Raw genomic sequence first — 18,278 nt, 5'->3', positions numbered from 1 at the left:
GGACCCCGGGGTCATGACCTGGGCCCAAGGGAGGCGCTCAACTGCTGAGCCACCCGGGTGTCCCCCAAACATACTTTTTTTTTTTTTTTAAGATTTTATTTATTTATTCATGAGAGATACACACACACAGAGAGAGGCAGAGACATAGGCAGAGGGAGAAGCAGGCTCCATGCAGGGAGCCCGACTGTGGGGCTTGATCTTGGGACCTTGGGGTCACGACCTGGGCCGAAGGCAGACAGTCAACTGCTGAGCCACCCAGGTGCCCCAAACATAATTTTCTAAACTTTTATTTTAAAGATTTTATTTACTTATTCATGACACACACACACACACACAGGCAGAGGGAGAAGCAGGCTCCATGCAGGGAGCCCGCTGTGGGACTCGATCCCGGGACCCTGGGGTCACAACCTGGGCCGAAGGCAGATGCTCAACCACTGAGCCACCCAGGTGCCCCAAACACATTTTTTTTTTATAAAGATTTTATTTATTTATTCACAAGAGACACACACAGAGAGGGAAAAGCAGGTTCCCTGCAGGGAGCCCCATGTCGTACTCCATCCCAGGACACCCGGGGTCATGCCCTGGGCCGAAGGGAAGTGCTCAACTGCTGAGCCACCCAGGCTTCCCCCAAACATACTTTTATTAAAATCTTTTTAAACCTCCTATTTGATTTTTTTTTAAGGCCTCTCATTTCTATGAACATCAAAATAAGGTTTTTTTTTTTTTTTTTTTTTTTTTTTTTTTTTTTTAAATAGGATACCCAAACTTCTGTTGCACTTGCAGGTTGATCACGTCATTAGGCGAGTCTTCCCTCAGGATTATTCGAAGAGATTTTAATAGTTTGAGTTTGTCCTGGGCATTGCTTAAAGGTTCAAGAAAGGAATTGCACGTTTTTACGGAGTAAGATCTAGAGCCTTTTTTTTTTCTTTTCTTTCCGTGCTAAGTGAGTGCTAATGACGTAAAAGGCGGCACCTGGGAAAAGGACACCATTCGTCCAAGTTACACATAGAGAAAGCTGGGGACCCCTGGGTGGCTCAGCGGTTGAGCGTCCAGGGCATGACCCCGGGGTCCTGGGATCAGTCCAGCATTGGACTCCCTGCGGGGAGCCTGCTTCTCCCTCTGTGTCTCTGTGTCTCCCCCACCCCCATGTTTCTTATGAATAAATACATAAAATTTAAAAAAAAAAGTAGAGTGCTTCAGGGGAAGTACTGGGGAAGTGCTCTGGGGGGGTCTCAGCGTGAGAGGTCACTTTCATGGTTGGGGCCTGGGCCACCCCTCAGATGGACAGTCAATGTGACTGATGCCTAAGTTTCAGGGATTTTTAAAAAAATTCCCCAGGTGATTGGTTGCAGTCTGGTAGAGAAGCATTGATCTGTAGGAATTAGGGGGCCTTTTGGAGGAGGTGGTATTCATGTTGCTTGAGAGAATTTAGGTTAGCTAAATCTTTTTTTTTCTAAATATTTTATTTATTTATTCATGAGAAAGAGAGAGAGAGAAAAAGAGAGAGAGAGAGAGGCACAGGCAGAGGGAGAAGCAGGCTCCATGCAGGGAGCCCAATGTGGGACTTGATCCCAGGTCTCCAGGATCATGCCCTGGGCGGAAGGCAGGAGCTCACATGCTGAGCTGCCCAGGGATCCCCAGGTTAGCTAAATCTTGAAAGGAATTCCGGGATTTGGATATGTGGATGTATTAGTAAGATGGTTATGAAGAATGTAGGTTTACCCTTACAAAGGGTAAAAGGAAAGAGTCTGAGTGAGGGCTAGGGAAAGATGATCCTGGTCTACAGAACCCTGAATCCTTATGAGAGAGGGAGTAGGAGAGTGCTTGACGGTGAGTGCAAGAGAAGTACCCGGAAAGGGCTGAAGCCAGCTGAGTCCTTGTAGGATCTCAGTTAATCCTTTGGAACCTTGATGGGAAAGAAAGCTGTTAATTGCATTTAAAGACAGGGAAGCTGAGAAGTTAGATTACTGAGCTGGAGGTAAGCAGCTAGGAAGCGGGGAGGGTAGGCATTGGCCCAGGATATGATCTGTCTAGCTGTGATGCTGCACTGCTTTACAGACAGTCTTCAGTGGAAGCTTCAGGAGTTTGAGGTGTTTTAATTTTTCTTGGATAACATGGGTAAATTTCAGATGTATTTGAAGTTTAATTTAGTTGGATTCCCACTTATTTGTGAAGCTAACTGGTTAGCCCCTGACAAATATTCAGAAAATCGCAAATGTTGATTTTTATATTAGCTTTTTAGTCTTTTAAGAGAAATTTACATTTTTTTCTATTACCATTTTTTTTTTCCCTATAACTATGTCTTAGAAAAGACCTACATCGAATACCTTTTTTAGGTTGTCTGTTCTTGTGTGCCACAGATATTATTACCTCATGGGGAATTTCTGAGACTCACCTTTCTATAGAAGCTCTTTTCAAATATACCTAAGAAAATCTGTTCTCTGAGAAAGTTAGAAAGCAGCTATATAGTCTAACTTCATTGATTGGAGGATAAGAGTTCCCCTTGTGAGCAGCAGCAATAAAACTGACAATCGATTTTATGTAAAGTGTATCAAATGTCACTTCTAGAGGATTTTTTTTTTTAAACAAATTCTTTGCCTTCTGAAGGAAAGAAACCATTTTTTCCTAATGCAGACTCCTACCAACTTCGGAATTCTTTCACAGTGTGGTTTATGGTAGTATTCTGCTACAGATCACCTTCATTTTTTATACTAGTTATGAGGGATAACTTAAAGGAATGATGTTTTTTTGTTTGTATGTTTTCTAATGATTTGTTAATCAACCAGCTATGTGTGATGGTAATGACAGCTATTATTTATTCAAAGTGCATTTTCCCTTCCAGCAGCTTTGCCAGGCAGTTCACAAACATGTCAGTAATTCTTATAAAGACCCATTTGAAGCTTATACCTGCCATCTCTTGTTTGTCCAGATTAGTTGGTCATTTACAGAAAACACTTAGGATCTGCAGTGTTGACTATCCTGTTTGGAAGAAAAAACAGCCTATGTTTTGCTAATCACTGACAAAATACCAGGTCGATGTCTCCTGATATTCAGTAACTGAGTTCCATGACATTGACTGTTAACTTGGAGGGAGGAGATACATCTTTGTAAAGGAAAATCCTACAGTTCTTTCCTACTATGTGTTTCTTTCCTATTTGTCTCCTTAACTACTCAAAACAGAACACTTCACCTCTGGTCACCAGATATGTGGGGTTTTTACTGACACCAAAGCAATTCTCTGTAATACCAGCCGGGTGTCTTAACAGTTCAGCTTAATTTTGACGATACTCGAAGGCAGTATCAGATGCCACAGGTTAATAAGGGCTCATTCCCACAAGACTGCCCTCCCTTCCCTCCTGCTTCAGATGCCAATTACAAGTAGTAGGTCCCCAGGTAACCCACACCTTCTGTCCACTTTGGCCGCAAATTAGAGGTTTCCATGACCTCTTTCTCAGGTTTGAATAATTTCCTAGAGAGGCTCACAAAACTCAAGGAAACAGATTATCAGTTAATTAAAGGTTGAGATAAACATACAGATGAACAGCCAGATGAAGAGATACATAGGGTGAGGTCTGAGAGGGTCCTGAGTGCAAGAGCTTCTGTCCCCATTGAGTTGTGGTGAACCACCCTTCCTGTGTGGATGTGTTCACTCACCTGGATGCTCTGCAAACCCCATACTATTGGAATTTTATGGAAGCTTCCTCATGTAGTCATGATCAGTTAGTAACAACATTTCTAGCTCCTCTTGTTTTCTAGAGAAGTGGGTTTGAGGGGTGGTGGGGCTGAAAATCCCAAGCATCTAATCATGGCTTGGTATTTCTGGTAACCAGCTTCCCTCAGGAGCTTTACAGGAGCCCACCCAGAGTCACTTAAGAATAAATGATGCTGGGATCCCTGGGTGGCGCAGCGGTTTGGCGCCTGCCTTTGGCCCAGGGCCTGATCCTGGAGACCTGGGATCGAATCCCACATCGGGTTCCTGGTGCATGGAGCCTGCTTCTCCCTCTGCCTGTGTCTCTGCCTCTCTCTCTCTCTCTCTCTCTCTCTGTGACTATCATAAATAAATAAAAATTAAAAAAAAAAAGAATAAATGATGCTCCTAATGCTCTTAACACTTAGGAATTTTCAAGGGTTTCAGGACCCCTGTGTCAGGGCTGGGGTCAAAGACCAAATATCAGAACAAGAGATGCTTCTAGTATTGTTGCCTTTTGGAAAATAAAACAAGGTTGTAGGAGACGGGAACTGGGGGCAGAGACCCTATATATATATATATATTTTTTTTTCTATTATCTCACAATCCTTGATACTTGTCTTAGTCTGTTTGGGCTGCTTTAACAAGATATCATAAACTGTACAGCCGATAAACAAAAATTTATTTCTTACAGGTCTGGAGGCAGGGAAGTTCAAGATCAAGGTGCTGGTAGATTCAGTGTCTGCTGAGAGCTTACCGATTCATAGATGGCTGCCTTTTTACTGTGTTCTTACATGGAAGGAGCAAGGGATCTTTCTGGGGCCTCTTATAAGGGTACTGATCCTGTTCCTTAGGAATCCTCATGATCTAATCACCCCAAAGTTCCTGCCTTTTTATACCATCACCTTGGTTTTTAACTTAGGATTTTAATGTGAATTTTGGGGGGACGTTTACAAACAGTAGATTGCAATATTATGCTGCAGGGTGTTACTAACATTAGAAGCTAAACAGAGAAGTCATGAATTCTCTGCCTTATAGTGAATACTTTTATATGATTTAATATTTCATAGCTTTTTAATTTAAAAATTTATTTGCTGAGCACAACTAAAGCAATTCAGCAGGGCAAACCTGTGTCCTGTATATTGTGTAATTGTGAGCTTGAGTTAATTAATATTTAAGAGTATAAAAACCTGGCTTGTGTGAAATGAATTGCAATAATATTGACAGGCAGTAATACAGAGTTATCTTCAGTTAATAAGGATTCATTTATTGGGAGAAATATCTTTATAACGATTCCTGGAATTCTGGACGGCAGGGGAGAGTGAAAATGGAGAAATCGCGATATAGAAGAAAGCTTATGAGGCATACTTTCTTCCCTCCTTGACATTTCCAGGTACAGGCGTTGTTATCTATTTCAGGTCTCTGAGCACTGTGAAATAAATGCATGTGCCTGTGCATTGATGATGTTAAGCTCTGTTAGAATCCCATTCATACCTTGGTTTCCAGGTGCAGTGAGAGCACTTCGAGCCTCCTGAGACCTGGTTGTTATGGTGCCACTCTCATTTGTAGAGCCCTGTCTTCCAAGAATTCCCTATACTCCCTACTTTTTAAAGCATCTGGGTGGACTGTCCAGGATTAATACATTTCATGACAATAAGGTCCGTTTCACCAGGATGTCCAAGCTGAGTTCGAATGTCCCTCTGTTAAAGACATTGTAGAGGAGAGTCCGTGGGTGCCACATTACGCTGTTTTCTGAAAATCTTTTTCTGTCGTCTTGACAGCTCTTTTAAAATATTCAGTGTAAATTTATATGGCAATAATTTATGCAATCTTCCCCCCCCCCAAAAAAAAAACCACTGCATCATTTTTATTTCAATAATTTTGGGGGTCTCTGGGTGGCTCAGGCAGTTAAACATCTGTCTTTGGCTCAGGTCATGATTCTGGAGTTACGGGATTGAGCCCCATGGTTTTTTTTTTTTTTTTTTTTGGTAACTTTTTTTATTGGTGCTCAATTTACCAACATATAGCATAACACCCAGTGCTCATCCCGCCAAGTGGCCCCCTCAGTGCCCATCACTCAGTCACCCCAACCCCCGCCCACCTCCCCTTCCACTACCCCTTGTTCATTTCCCAGAGTTAGGTGTCTCTCATGGTTTGTCTCCCTCACTGATATTTTCACTCCTTTCCCCTTTATTCCCTTTTGCTAATTTTTATATTCCCCTAATGAATGAGACCATATAATGTTTGTCCTTTTCCTATTGACTTATTTCACTCAGCATAATACCCTCCACTTCCATCCACGTTGAAGCAAATGGTGGGTATTTGTGGTTTCTAATGGCTGAGGAATATTCCATTGTATACATAGACCACAGCTTCTTTATCCATTCATCTTTCGATGGACACCGAGGCTCCTTCCACAGTTTGGCTATTGTGGACATTGCTGCTAGAAACATCGGGGTGCAGGTGTCCCGGCGTTTCACTGCATCTGTATCTTTGTGGTAAATCCCCAGCAGTGCAGTTGCTGGGTCGCAGGGCAGGTCTATTTTTAACTCTTTGAGGAACCTCCACACAGTTTTCCAGAGTGACTGCACCAGTTCACATTCCCACCAACAGTGCAGGAGGGTTCCCCTTTCTCCGCATCCTCTCCAACATTTGTGGTTTCCTGCCTTGTTAATTTTCCCCATTCTCCCTGGTGTGAGGTGGGATCTCATGGTGGTTTTGATTTGTATTTCCCTGATGGCCAGTGATGTGGAGCATTTTCTCATGGGCTTGTTGGCCATGTCTGTCTCTTCCTCTGTGAGATTTTTGTTCATGTCTTTTGCCCATTTCATGATTGGATTGTTTGTTTCTTTGCTGTTGAGTTTAATAAGTTCTTTATGCATCTTGGATACTAGCCCTTTATCTGATACGTCATTTGCAAATATCTTCTCCCATTCTGTAGGTTGTCTTTTAGTTTTGTTGACTGTATCCTTTGCTGTGCAGAAGCTTCTTGATGAAGTCCCAATTATTCATTTTTGCTTTTGTTTCTCTTGCCTTCATGGATATATCTTGCAAGAAGTTGCTGTGGCCAAGTTCCAAAAGGGTGTTGGGCTTCCTGCTCAACTGGGAGTCTGCTTTTCCCTATGCCTCTACTCCTCTTTCCATTCATGCTCACTTACTCTCTCACAAATAACTGAAATCTTTAAAGAAATTAAAAAAAAATTAAAGTTTATTTATTTTAGTAATTTCTACAGTCAGCATGGGACTTGGACTTAAAATCCTGAGATCTAGAGTTGCATGCTCTTCCAACTGAGCCGGCTAGGTACCACCCCTCCCTCCTCCCACCCCCTGCAGCATTTTTTGAATAAAGTCTAAAAAAGTCTGTATAAACTCACTAACACAGCCAGTATGACCTTGAGGGGGCAATTGCAAATGCTGACCCAAGTACCTGGAATGTACTTTCTCCCTTTCCTAATTTGTCTGGTATCAGTTTAAGAAATACTCAAAGACACCTTCTCAAACTTCACACAGATCTTCCTCTTTTAAGCCCTCTTAATGTTGTGAGTGTGAGTATTTTTAGCAGTGGCTGCGGTTGCAAGTAACAGAAAACCCAAGTCAAATAGATTTGAACCAATGTAGTGGCTTTATTGTTCCATGTATCTTGAAAGTTCAGAAGACAGATGGGTTTTAGAATTGGTTTATTTGAGTGATATTGTCAGAGACCTGGTTTTGTCCTTTTTTCCATTCTGTCTTGTACAATGTCAACTTTATCCTCAGGCTGGCCTCCTTTCTTGGTGGTAGAAGGCCGCCAACAATTCTGGGGTACTTGTTTCTAGAATGTCAGAAGAGAGCTTCTGTACCAGGAGTGCCCTAAAGTTCTCTCTGTTCACCCCTTTGGTCCTATTAAATTGTGTGCTTATCCATCTCTGACCAGTAACTGTGGGTAGAACATAAGATTACAGTTAGTTTAGGTTTGAGCCACTTGTTTAAATCCTAGAAACCGGAATGGGGGCAGTTGCCCCCGTGGTATTCAGGCTGTGAGAGCTGGAGATGGGTAGGTAGGCATGTGGGATACATACAGTGAAATTGAAGTAGTAGTTACCAAGAGAACAGGGACAGATTTTTTGATAAAAGGCACCAAAGTTCATTACAGCAGTCTTGCTAGAGTTCTGTATCTCTTTGTGTGATTATTTGATTAATACTTTTCTCTGTTATCAGCTTGTATATTCTGTGAGGACAGGGGCCATGTCTGCTTTTTATTACAGTTATTTCCTCACACTTTGCATCTAGCTTTGCATATGCTAGATGATTAATAAATACTAATAGATGAATGAATGAATCCATTGCATAAGCTCTAAATAACTTACCTGTAAAAATTATTGGGTGATTTCAGATAGTGTTAGTTGTCTATCAACAACCACGCTTCTTCTTGGCTAGCACACAGTAATTTTTTGAGTGGGCATGTGCCTAGTTCCTGGAAATGAGTCGTAATAGTCTAGAAAGTCGTCATGGTGATTCCATTCCCTTTTGGCTAGATATTTGGTTTTCCAGCTAATGAAACAAGAGGAAGTTGGCTGAAAGTTTTTCAGGAGAGATTTTGCTTCCTGTTAAAAGATAGGTATTCACAAGGGAGAGTTTGCTTCTGCCATCTCTTCTTTCCTGCTTGGGATGTTAATGTGAAGACTAATGCTTGAGGCTCAGCAGCCATGTTGCAACCATGAAGAGAAAAGCCTGTGAGAAAGGGTGAGGGAATACAAGAGATTCCAGCTTGACGTCCTGACTTTTCTGAGCTGTTAAATGAAACCTGGAACTGGGTACCTCTAGTCTCCACGATGAGTAGACAATAAGTGTGCTTCTTATTAACTATTTGGGCTTTCTTACAGCTCAACACATCTTCATACAGTAGTGCCAAAAAGAGAGTTTCATTGTTTCAGCCTTGGCAAAAATTTTTATTTGGAATTTTTCGCATTTGTTAATTTAAGGTAATTTCTTTGCTACTTGTGAAGCTTTGGAATATTCTCATGTAGTTTCTCTATGTAAATTTGTTGTGTGCATATACGGGCTAAGCTTTTTTTTTTTTCCTTCACTTCAGGAATTTTATTTTTTAAATTTATTTATTCCTGAGGGACACACAGAGAGAGGCAGAGACACAGGCAGCGGGAGAAGCAGGCTCTGTGCAGGGAGCCCAATGCAAGACTTGATCCCAGGACCCCAGGATCATGACCTGAGCCAAAGACAGATGCTCAACCACTGAGCCACCCAGGTGTCCCCCACTTCAGGAATTTTAAACATCAGGGTCCCTCTCTGGAATAGTAAATCTTTTCCCATACTCTTCATTTGACTAATGGCTGTATAAATTACATATTCCATTTTCAGCAAGGTGTTTCCTAGTCATAGTTTAAATTATACCACCTTGATCTTATTATTCTTTCTTACAGCATCTTATTCTTTGCCTTTTTATAATATAAAAGTGTATTGCTGTGTAATTCTGAGGTACTAGTTTAATGTTGACTTCTCCCATCAGAAGTCAATCCCGTGAGGGCAGGGACTATGTTTTGTTATAGTATGTTATAGTGTAGTATGCATGTTATAACTATGCAAGGTGCATAGTTAGTGCTCAGTAAACATTTGTCACATGACGGGAGAAAAGACTGAAATCCTTAAATTTCTGCATATTCCAGCTTCTTTCCCCATCACAACCAACAATTGTAGGTAATATGAGATGTTCAGCCACAGCACAGTGTCTGTTACACTTGTTTAGATGACATTATTCCCTGTTGGCCTGAGTTTCCCTTTAGATTTTATAAGGGAAGTAGTATAGTCACTTAGCGTACTAACTGAGCAAGCATCTTGTCAGTTTCCTTAGAAGAGTAATACATATTTTGGACACTTTTTCTTAGGATTTATTCTCCCTGAATTTTGCATTATCTTAAACTTTATTGGCACTATTTTTCTAATTTGACTTGAAGAGCCTGTGGTAGCGATTGTTTTTATTTTATGTTTTAGAACACCCTGGAAATGATTCTCATTTTAGCAGGTTATTGTGCATGGTTACTAGTCATTTAGAATCTCTGTAACTTCTTTCTAAAAGAGTGGTCTCAGGAGAGGCCGTATGAATTATTGACACAAGCTATTGACTTACAGCAGAAATGCTTTTAAATAAAATTTTTGAGTTTCAGCGGACTATGATGATCCTAGATTGTTGGTAATAGTTTTATTGTTTCTAGGGAGAGTTACTGTGAACTTTTAAAATGATTGTAAACATTATGTATGTGAGTGAGAGGGAGAAAACTTGACTAGGATTTTGTTGATTTGGTTACATTTCACAGCTATCACAAAGCTTTTCCAATGTCTTTTTAGGTAAGTCACTTAATTTAACATTTGGGTGATCATATGCATTTCCTAAATCAGGATACTGTTGAGTACAATGGAAATGGATGCTGTTAAATAATGATGCTGGGACAAGAGGCATAACGCTGAACTGCCTTGGGGAAACCGAGATGTTTGGTCAGTCTGTCTGGTACAGTAGTCTATGATGACTATGTTAATCTACACACCCTGGTGTCTTAAGACCTTCCAAAATCAGGGGTCTTTCTTTTTCATGGCAAGGCCATAGACTGTTTTGTTTGCAAAGAGAGAGGAATTGGAAGAACAGAGTGAGGAATTGTAAGATTCTGAAACTCATCAAAGCCTTCATTTCCCTTTTATTCCCTGCAGGATACCTGTGTCCTCCTGCCCTCTGCCCAGAGGTGGGATTTTCCCATTGTATGGATTGCTCTGGGTCCCCAGTCTCCTGTGGCTTCCTCAGCTGTAGGCAGTTGGGGGTGGGGAGTTGGTGCCACAAAAGGGTTTTTTCTTCTTTAGGGTTGAATCTTTTTGTGCATGACAATGGGCTGTACTAAAGTGTGGAAGTAAGGGAAGTGTTTTACTGTTTCACTTGATACAGAACCTATGGGTTCATGGTTCTAGCTAATAACAGTGTTATTTTATGTTCTTTGGACTTCTAGAAGAAAGCTCCTAAATACTAATAGGAACATAAAAGAGCAATCAGGTACTTAGAACAGAAGATTTGTACTTGAGGTTGTTTTCCCTGTTGTGGCTCTGCAGCCTGTCCTTTGGGAGGGGCCCAGCCGTAGCCCAGCCATACCGGGGTTATTTTTTTTTTTTAATTTTTATTTATTTATGATAGTCCCACAGAGAGAGGGAGAGAGAGGCAGAGACACAGGCAGAGGGAGAAACAGGCTCCATGCACCGGGAGCCCGATGTGGGATTCGATCCTGGGTCTCCAGGATCGCGCCCTGGGCCAAAGGCAGGCGCTAAACCGCTGCGCCACCCAGGGTTAATACAGTCCTGATCTGTTAACTCTTCTTGGCACTGACGAGAAGGAAGAACGATCAAATGTCAGTGTTGTGTGGTCCTGAGCCTCATGGCACAGACTTTCTTGAGGGTCACAAACAGTGCTTAACAGTTCTCTTCTTCCAACCATTTTCCACTTCATTTTTAGGCACTGCCAAAGACATCTGACAAAACTTTTTTGGTTCTCATACTAGTTGAATGAACTACACACTTTTACCCCAATTTTACCAGAAACGCAACCCTGAGGCTTAGAGAACTTAAATATGTGTCCTGGTTCACTTGGCAGATTTGATATTTCAACTGTTTGTTTCCAAAATGTATTTTTCAGATTATATCATGTCATATTGAATTGGTGGTATAAGAGCAGTCTTGAGAAACTAGCAAATAATTTACATTGATTATTATTTTTCTATTAGCATCCCTATAGTGTTTTATTTACCTCTGTGTGAACCCTCATTTTCAAGCTCTAGTTGTCCCATAGTTGGGTTATTGGGCTTTGTGTTTGGTTCTGTGCTTGAAAAAGTATGATTAGTATGTAAATGCTTAAATACATATGATTGTAATGAATGATCATTACTTCACATACAAAATGTATTCAATGATTGCTACTTGATCAATAATTTGAGACAACTTGTGCTTTGGTTTTGTATTTTGCTAGAATCTCTCTGAACCTGTTTTTTCAACTGTAATACCAGGGTTTTTTTTTTTTTTTTTCTCCTCCTAGAAACGTTGTACTGCAGGTTCTGCAATTTTAGGATGAAGAATATGAATTTTAAAAGATTCATGGTCCTGTCAGTTAACTCAATCATGTAGGACAGTGATTTCCAGTCTGTGTGCCAGACAACAGTGGGAGCCACAGAGAGAAGAGCTTATGAGTCTAATGTGCTCTCCTCTCAATTTTCAGACATATGCACATAGTATAGTGGTCGGAAAAATATGCAGTGATAAAAAGCTACTGTGACTTATTAATGCTTTTAAGTAATTTTGAATTATATAGTGGATGTTAAAAGTGTATGTTGCTGAGAGAGTAGATCTTGAAAGTTCTCAGCAAGGAAATGTTTTTCTGTAACTATGATGATGGATGTTAACTAGCTAGACTTATGGTGATCGTTTTGTAATATCGAATCATTATGTTGTACACCTGAAACTAATATGTCAATTTTACCTCAGTAAAAAAATAAAAGTACTATAACTCAGCCTGTTGTTATCATTAAAGTAATTAATACATACAAAACATTTTAAATAGTGCTAGATTCGTAGAAAATGCTGTAGAAGGTTATCTGCTATTATTATTGATTTTTTTTGGGTGGAGAGCCTGGTGTGATTAGGCACTCTGAAGTATAGATTTTCCTTAGGAACTAACCATTTTTTTTTATCATTGGATACCCATTCATTCATTTAACATCAGTCTAAAAAAAATATGTCTGATCTTGTGGAGATTAGATGATTTTTCTAAGTTAAAATTTATTCTTAGACTGAAATTGGTTGGGATCCCCTGATCATGCTGTAATAATGCCAGAATGTTTCTGCTGTGTTAACCATTATGTTTCCGCCTCCTGCGTGGCTGCAGAGCACATTCCCAAGCCGTGCATGTGGCAGAAACATGCCGTCTCATCACTCAGCGGACATTTCCTTGTCTTAGGCCAGGCCAATCTTGACTTCCACTACTGTTTTGTAAATACAAGCAATCAGTCACTTCCACTTATTTTACCTCTAATTGCTCTTTAATTTGGTCTGGGTGCCGGACAATATATAATAGCAGTAAATGTGAAAATAACTTATTAGACTGTGCTTTGCATAATTCAATAAATATTTGCCAATTGATTGGTCAGTGATTCAATGGAGTTTTTTTTTTTTTACTAGAGCTGTGGTTTCATCATTTACTCCTGTCCTTTGGTTTTCTTCTTTCTCTTCAAAATTGGATTTCTTTCTTGCTGCAGGATTCTTGTGTTTGAAGCTAAGTAATGTGAATTTAAAAATGTGGATGGCGCTATTCTGAGGACTCGGTTTCTCCCTCACCTTGCTGGGTCCTGGTTCCCTGAAGGCACTAACTACTCTTGTACTACTTACTGTGTGGTGGGTGTTGGGCTGGCTGTTGCATGGGCTACCTTATCTAGTACTCATCACAATCCTCTAGAACGAGGAAACATAAATAGCAAGTGGCCCAGCTGGGATTCACAGTTAAACACATTTTATTGACCGAACTGCCTCCATACTCTCAGTTTTAAGTGTTTCTCTAACTCTGTTCTTACCTTCCAGCTTATTCCTTTTGCTACCAGGGCTGCTTAATTCTTTATTCCCACCAGCACTTGGAAGTCTACTGGACTTTCTACCTTTTATTGTGCCACATCTGTCTCATATCTTTACTTCTTCCCTCCTTACCCAACCTAGACTTCTTGTTCACTGCTTTTTTTTTTAAAGATCTAATTTATTTATTCATGAGAGCCACAAAGAGAGGCAGAGACACAGGCAGAGGGAGAAGCAGGCTCCATGCAAGGAGCCTGATGTGGGACTCGATCCCAGGACCCCGGGGTCACGCTGAAGTCCTGAAGGCAGACGCTTAACTGCTGAGCCATCCAGGCGTCCTTGTTCACTGCTTTTTGATATATCTGATTGGGTCTGCTTCAGACTAGTGTAGTTCTCAGTCCTAATGATTTCCCTAGTCTGCTTTGTTGATGTGCTTTCATTAGTGGAATTGACATACCGTGTAAGGGAGAAACAAGGTGAGCATCTGTACACCTGGCTTCCCACTGGGTATTTCTGCCTTTGATTTAGTGCTACTGCGTCTGTAACCAATATGTTGAACTGGCATGACCTATGGGATGGATGTAGGTCAAACATGCGTCTGCCTCTCCCCCCCTCCCCCCCCCCGCCCCTTGCTGCCATGCTTCTTTAAGATTGTGTTCAGTGGGCTAATCTTTCCGTGCTTCTGGATGTAAACTTACTTCTTCCCTCACCTATTCCTTCTGCAAAGGAACCTGTGATAGGAAAGGGCGGTGCTGTGTGTGTATGGCTTTTTCCTCGTGCATTAGGTATCCTTTTCATCCTGAGCTGGTAACTTCACTAGACTCTTATTGTTGAACATTGCATTGTAATTTTTCCTGGAGCATGGTCTGCTCTTGATTCTAGGATAGAGCTTTTACTGTCATGTCTTTAAATTTTTTCTTTCTTTTTTTTTTCTTTTTGTTCTTCAGGAGCATCAATAATGTGAAGTAGATCTTTTGTCTTAACGTGTCTAGTGTTTTCTTTCTGGTCATTTTTGTATTATTCATTTGCTTCCTTTTGTACAGCTTCTCAGACCTGGCCTCCCTGTGCCTGACAGGGTTTTTATTAGTGTTTAACATTTTGTTGCATCTAATATGACACTCATTTTGTAGGAGTTTCATTTTTCTCCACTATTTCTTGACCTGTACCAACTCCTTTTTTATCTTCTGTTGTTATATAACCTTTTTTTGATCTTTTGTATGTATTTTTTTTGACCCTCCCTAAGACCATATTTTATCTTTTTATCTCTTTTAGTTTATCTCTAATTCCTTTGATTTTGGAAAACAATTTGAGCACTTTGTTTTTTCGAGTAATTTTCTTTGGTGGACTTTTTTGTTTTATATTTTTAATTTTGTTTTCATTCATTAGTTTCTATGGAGTGTCTCTGATTTGTCTTCTTTTCTGATAATTACTTATCTCTGGATCAAGGGAGTTTCTCTCTGCCAAAGGACAGCCACTCTGAAGCTTCAGTTGAGGGTTGGTTTTTTCCTTGTTTGAGGGCACTTCAGTTTTGGATGTCCTGGACAGTGTGATTTGTGTTAGAAGCTCTGTATTTTGTAAAGTGGTGACTGCTAGTTTCCCTTCATCTTAACCCCACCTCACTTTGTCAGTGACTCTCAGGTATGTTATAGATGTTAAAGACGGCGTGTTGGTGTGCCTTCTTCAGCTCCACTTCCCCTCTGAGTTCCAGGATCATGTTTATAACACATAGATATCTCATTCTATTGCTCCTCTAATTATATTGGCTTAATTTTCCTATGGGATAATTAAGTTATCTCTAATTCCTTAGCTCCTCAGAATGTGCTGGAACTCCCTTTCTCCTATTCATTACTACTCCATCCTTTGCTCCCCACACTCCTCATCCTGAGCTACCATCTCTTTCAGGATCTTCATACTCTTATGCCTCTGGTCCTTTGCACTTGTGGTTTCTCCACTGTGTAGAAATTTGCTATCAAGATCACTGGTCTGCTGGTTGATGTTTAATAAATGATGTTTATGGGAGGAGTGCCTGTCCTAGTGTTTGGCTGTGACCAGTGTGTTTATACCCAATTTCAGGCCACCGTCAAAAAGCCACTGAATGTAGAATTGAGAAGAGATGTGCTGTCTCTGATGGTGTTAGCTGTCAACCACTGAAAATTCATTCTTTGTGAAATTTTTTCTGCTCTTCCTCCATGTAGAGTTAGTTACCTCCTCCACTGTCCTTGAGTTTTAGTTGGGAAACTGTATCTCTCACTCTGGTTTTGTGGTGGTCTTTGAGCTCCTTGAGGGGTATGACCGTTCTTAATTACAGTACCAGATATTGAGTAAACCTTAAAATAGCCAAATTAGTGTCTCAGTGATACTGGTTGTAATGTTCCAGATGGGATAATATAGATGGATCTTTATAGACCTATTGTCTCTAATGAAAAGAGTAAATCCTTGATGTTTGTGTATTATTTTCTTATATACCTCTATTTCTCATGCTTTTTATTTCGGTAATGATAATTATACAAATGGTCTGTTAGTTGCTGGATTTAACAGGTGTATAAATCAAATGGAAAACTGGATGAGATTTTTTTTCCCCTGTTAATTACATTTATATGTAAATTGATGTTTATATATTATTTTCTTATATACCTCCTTTTCTCATACTTCTTATTTTGGTCATGATAATAATAATTGTACAAAACTGTCTAGAAGTTGCTAGATTTAACAGGTTTATAAATCAAGCGGAAAACTGGCTGAATTTTTTTTCCCTGTCAGTCAGTTACAGTTGTTTGTAAATGGATTATACATCTTAGCTTTCCTATCATTTAGTTGTAAAAGTGTTTGATCCACATTTCCTGTATCAGTCTCCTAATTTAACGTAATTTGTTTGCTGCTTAATAATCATTAAGTTCCCTTTGCGACCTGGTCAGATGATGACAACCCCAGAATTTTAAAGGATATGATACTCAAAATATCTCAGCTCATGATACATGAAAGAATAAGGAATAAGCCTCTGCTGTTATTGTTCTATTTAACTTCAGTATATTTTCATTAGTTTTAAGGTTTCGACATAGGAAATGTAGCATAGGACATTAAGCCGGTATTCAGCAGAAATATTCTGTATCTCCATCTGTACCTTATCCTCTTCTCTGTCTAGGTTCCCTTTCAGCCAAGGGGAACCCACCATCCCAAAGATACCTTTCTGGCATTATTTGATTTGCTTGTCTGTGAATTTTGGCTCTCTGGGCTTAAGAGTTTGATTCATGAAGAAGAAATACTTCAGAGGCATAATTTATGAGAAATTTCATGACCAGGGATCAAAACTTAGGGTAAGGGAAATAAAACCTGATTTACTGAACATCCACTTTTTGCTATGCCCTTTACCTACATTTGCACTTTTAGTTTTTATGAGAACTCTTGACTCCAATGGCACTATTCCTATCTAATAGATAAATAAATTAAACCTTACCGAGTGTGTGATTTACTGCAGCGTTGAAGCTAAAATTTGAACCTAAGGCCATAGGACACTAAAGCCACAGGGGTCTATTTATTCTAGGGTTTGGATTCCTTCTTTGCCCTTCACTTAAGTATTCTGTTCTTCTTTGGGAGTTGTGCTGAATAGTTGAACTGTTCTTTGCTCTGACATTCAGATCCATCAGTTCTGTCTTTTTCATAATTAGGCATCACTGGCAATTTTGTATAACAAGTAAGCTATGATTCTTCTCCACAAGTTGGCCATGAGACATCTTTGTTACTGGCTTTAGGAAAATATGGAGGTTGTACTACGGCTGTGAAACTTTGAGAAATAATTTATTGAATGTGTCTTATGTGTGAAGAGATGAGCTACAGGATGCCTCTCTTCTTTATTGCCAGAGGCCCATTTGGATTACTTAGAGGTTGACACAGCACTCATTTTTGAATACCTGCTGTACTACTTGTTTTACCTGTAATTCATAGTAATATAGGTAGGACCCTGATGAGATGGAATGAGTGCCAGCTTACATCTGGGAAAACAGGTTGAAAGAATCTCCTCAATGGGCTAGAGCTTTACAGCTAGCCAGCGGTAGGATGGAAATTTGAACTCTTGCCTGCCTGTGTGAGCTCAAGCTCTTTGCTCTCACATGAGCTGCCTCCCCCTCATACTTCTTTCTCAGAGAGGGACCAGGATTTGGGTCATCTAAGCAAGCTCAGAGATCAGATCTGTCTTCATCTGAACTTGTTCTCCTTTGGTTGCTCCCAGATCACATTAGCTGACAGATGGATAATCTTTTGTTTTCATTAAGCCACTGATTCTCTGGCCTCATTACACATCTGAGAACCTTTAAAAATTACTAGTATTCTAGTTCCACTCATATCAAGTCCAGCATAAACCCTTGGCATGGGGCCCAGTAATAATATAGTTAAAAAGTGTCAGGGGTTTCTAATGTGCCACCAGGATAGAGGACCATCAGGCCCCAGCCAGACAGCTGTCTGAAAGCAGATGGCATCCATCCATATTTATTCTACTCATGCAGGTGTGGCATTGCCCTTTCTTACCAGCATTGTGGTGGGGAAAGCCCTGAATATGGTAGGGTGATGTAAATACATCCTCACTCCCAGTGCTCCAGGAATAGCTCACATGACTATGGGCTAGGTGAAAGTTTCCTTTGGTAAGCCCCTTTTATAAGAGGGAGAGCCTAGTTTTAAGAGAAAATAAATCCTGTACTTGAATTTTTCCTCCTTCAAGCAGTTTTTAGAATTGATCCTGTCCATAATTTTGAAATACGTGACAGTTAACATTACACCAAGACTTCTTGCTACCCCATTTAACCAGTCTTCTTGTGACATATGTGCCTTATTCTTTCAAACCCTAAGAGCAAATCAATAAAGTAAAATCTAGTTTTGCATATACAAAGGCCTGAATTTATATCTTACCAGCCTGCCGTTGAGCTGGTCTTAGCAAAACTTTCTGTAGAAGATGTGAGAGATGGGAAGATAATTTCAGGAGTCTTCTGAAAATGGCCAATATTGCTTCTTCCTTTTT

At 40.2% G+C, this 18,278-nt stretch overlaps 1 protein-coding gene across 5 annotated transcripts in view; it reads left to right on the top strand.

Moving 5' to 3' along the window:
- FARS2 (phenylalanyl-tRNA synthetase 2, mitochondrial) overlaps positions 1-18,278 on the top strand; it is a 526,347-nt gene that overhangs the window by 22,996 nt on the left and 485,073 nt on the right. The gene's annotated exons all lie outside the window — the stretch shown is intronic.

Source organism: Nyctereutes procyonoides, unplaced genomic scaffold, assembly GCF_905146905.1.
Source record: "Nyctereutes procyonoides isolate TBG_1078 unplaced genomic scaffold, NYPRO_anot_genome, whole genome shotgun sequence".
Taxonomy (NCBI): Eukaryota; Metazoa; Chordata; class Mammalia; order Carnivora; family Canidae; genus Nyctereutes; species Nyctereutes procyonoides.
The sequence above is the reverse complement of the archived record's forward strand: the minus strand, read 5'-3'. Positions and strand labels throughout refer to the sequence as shown.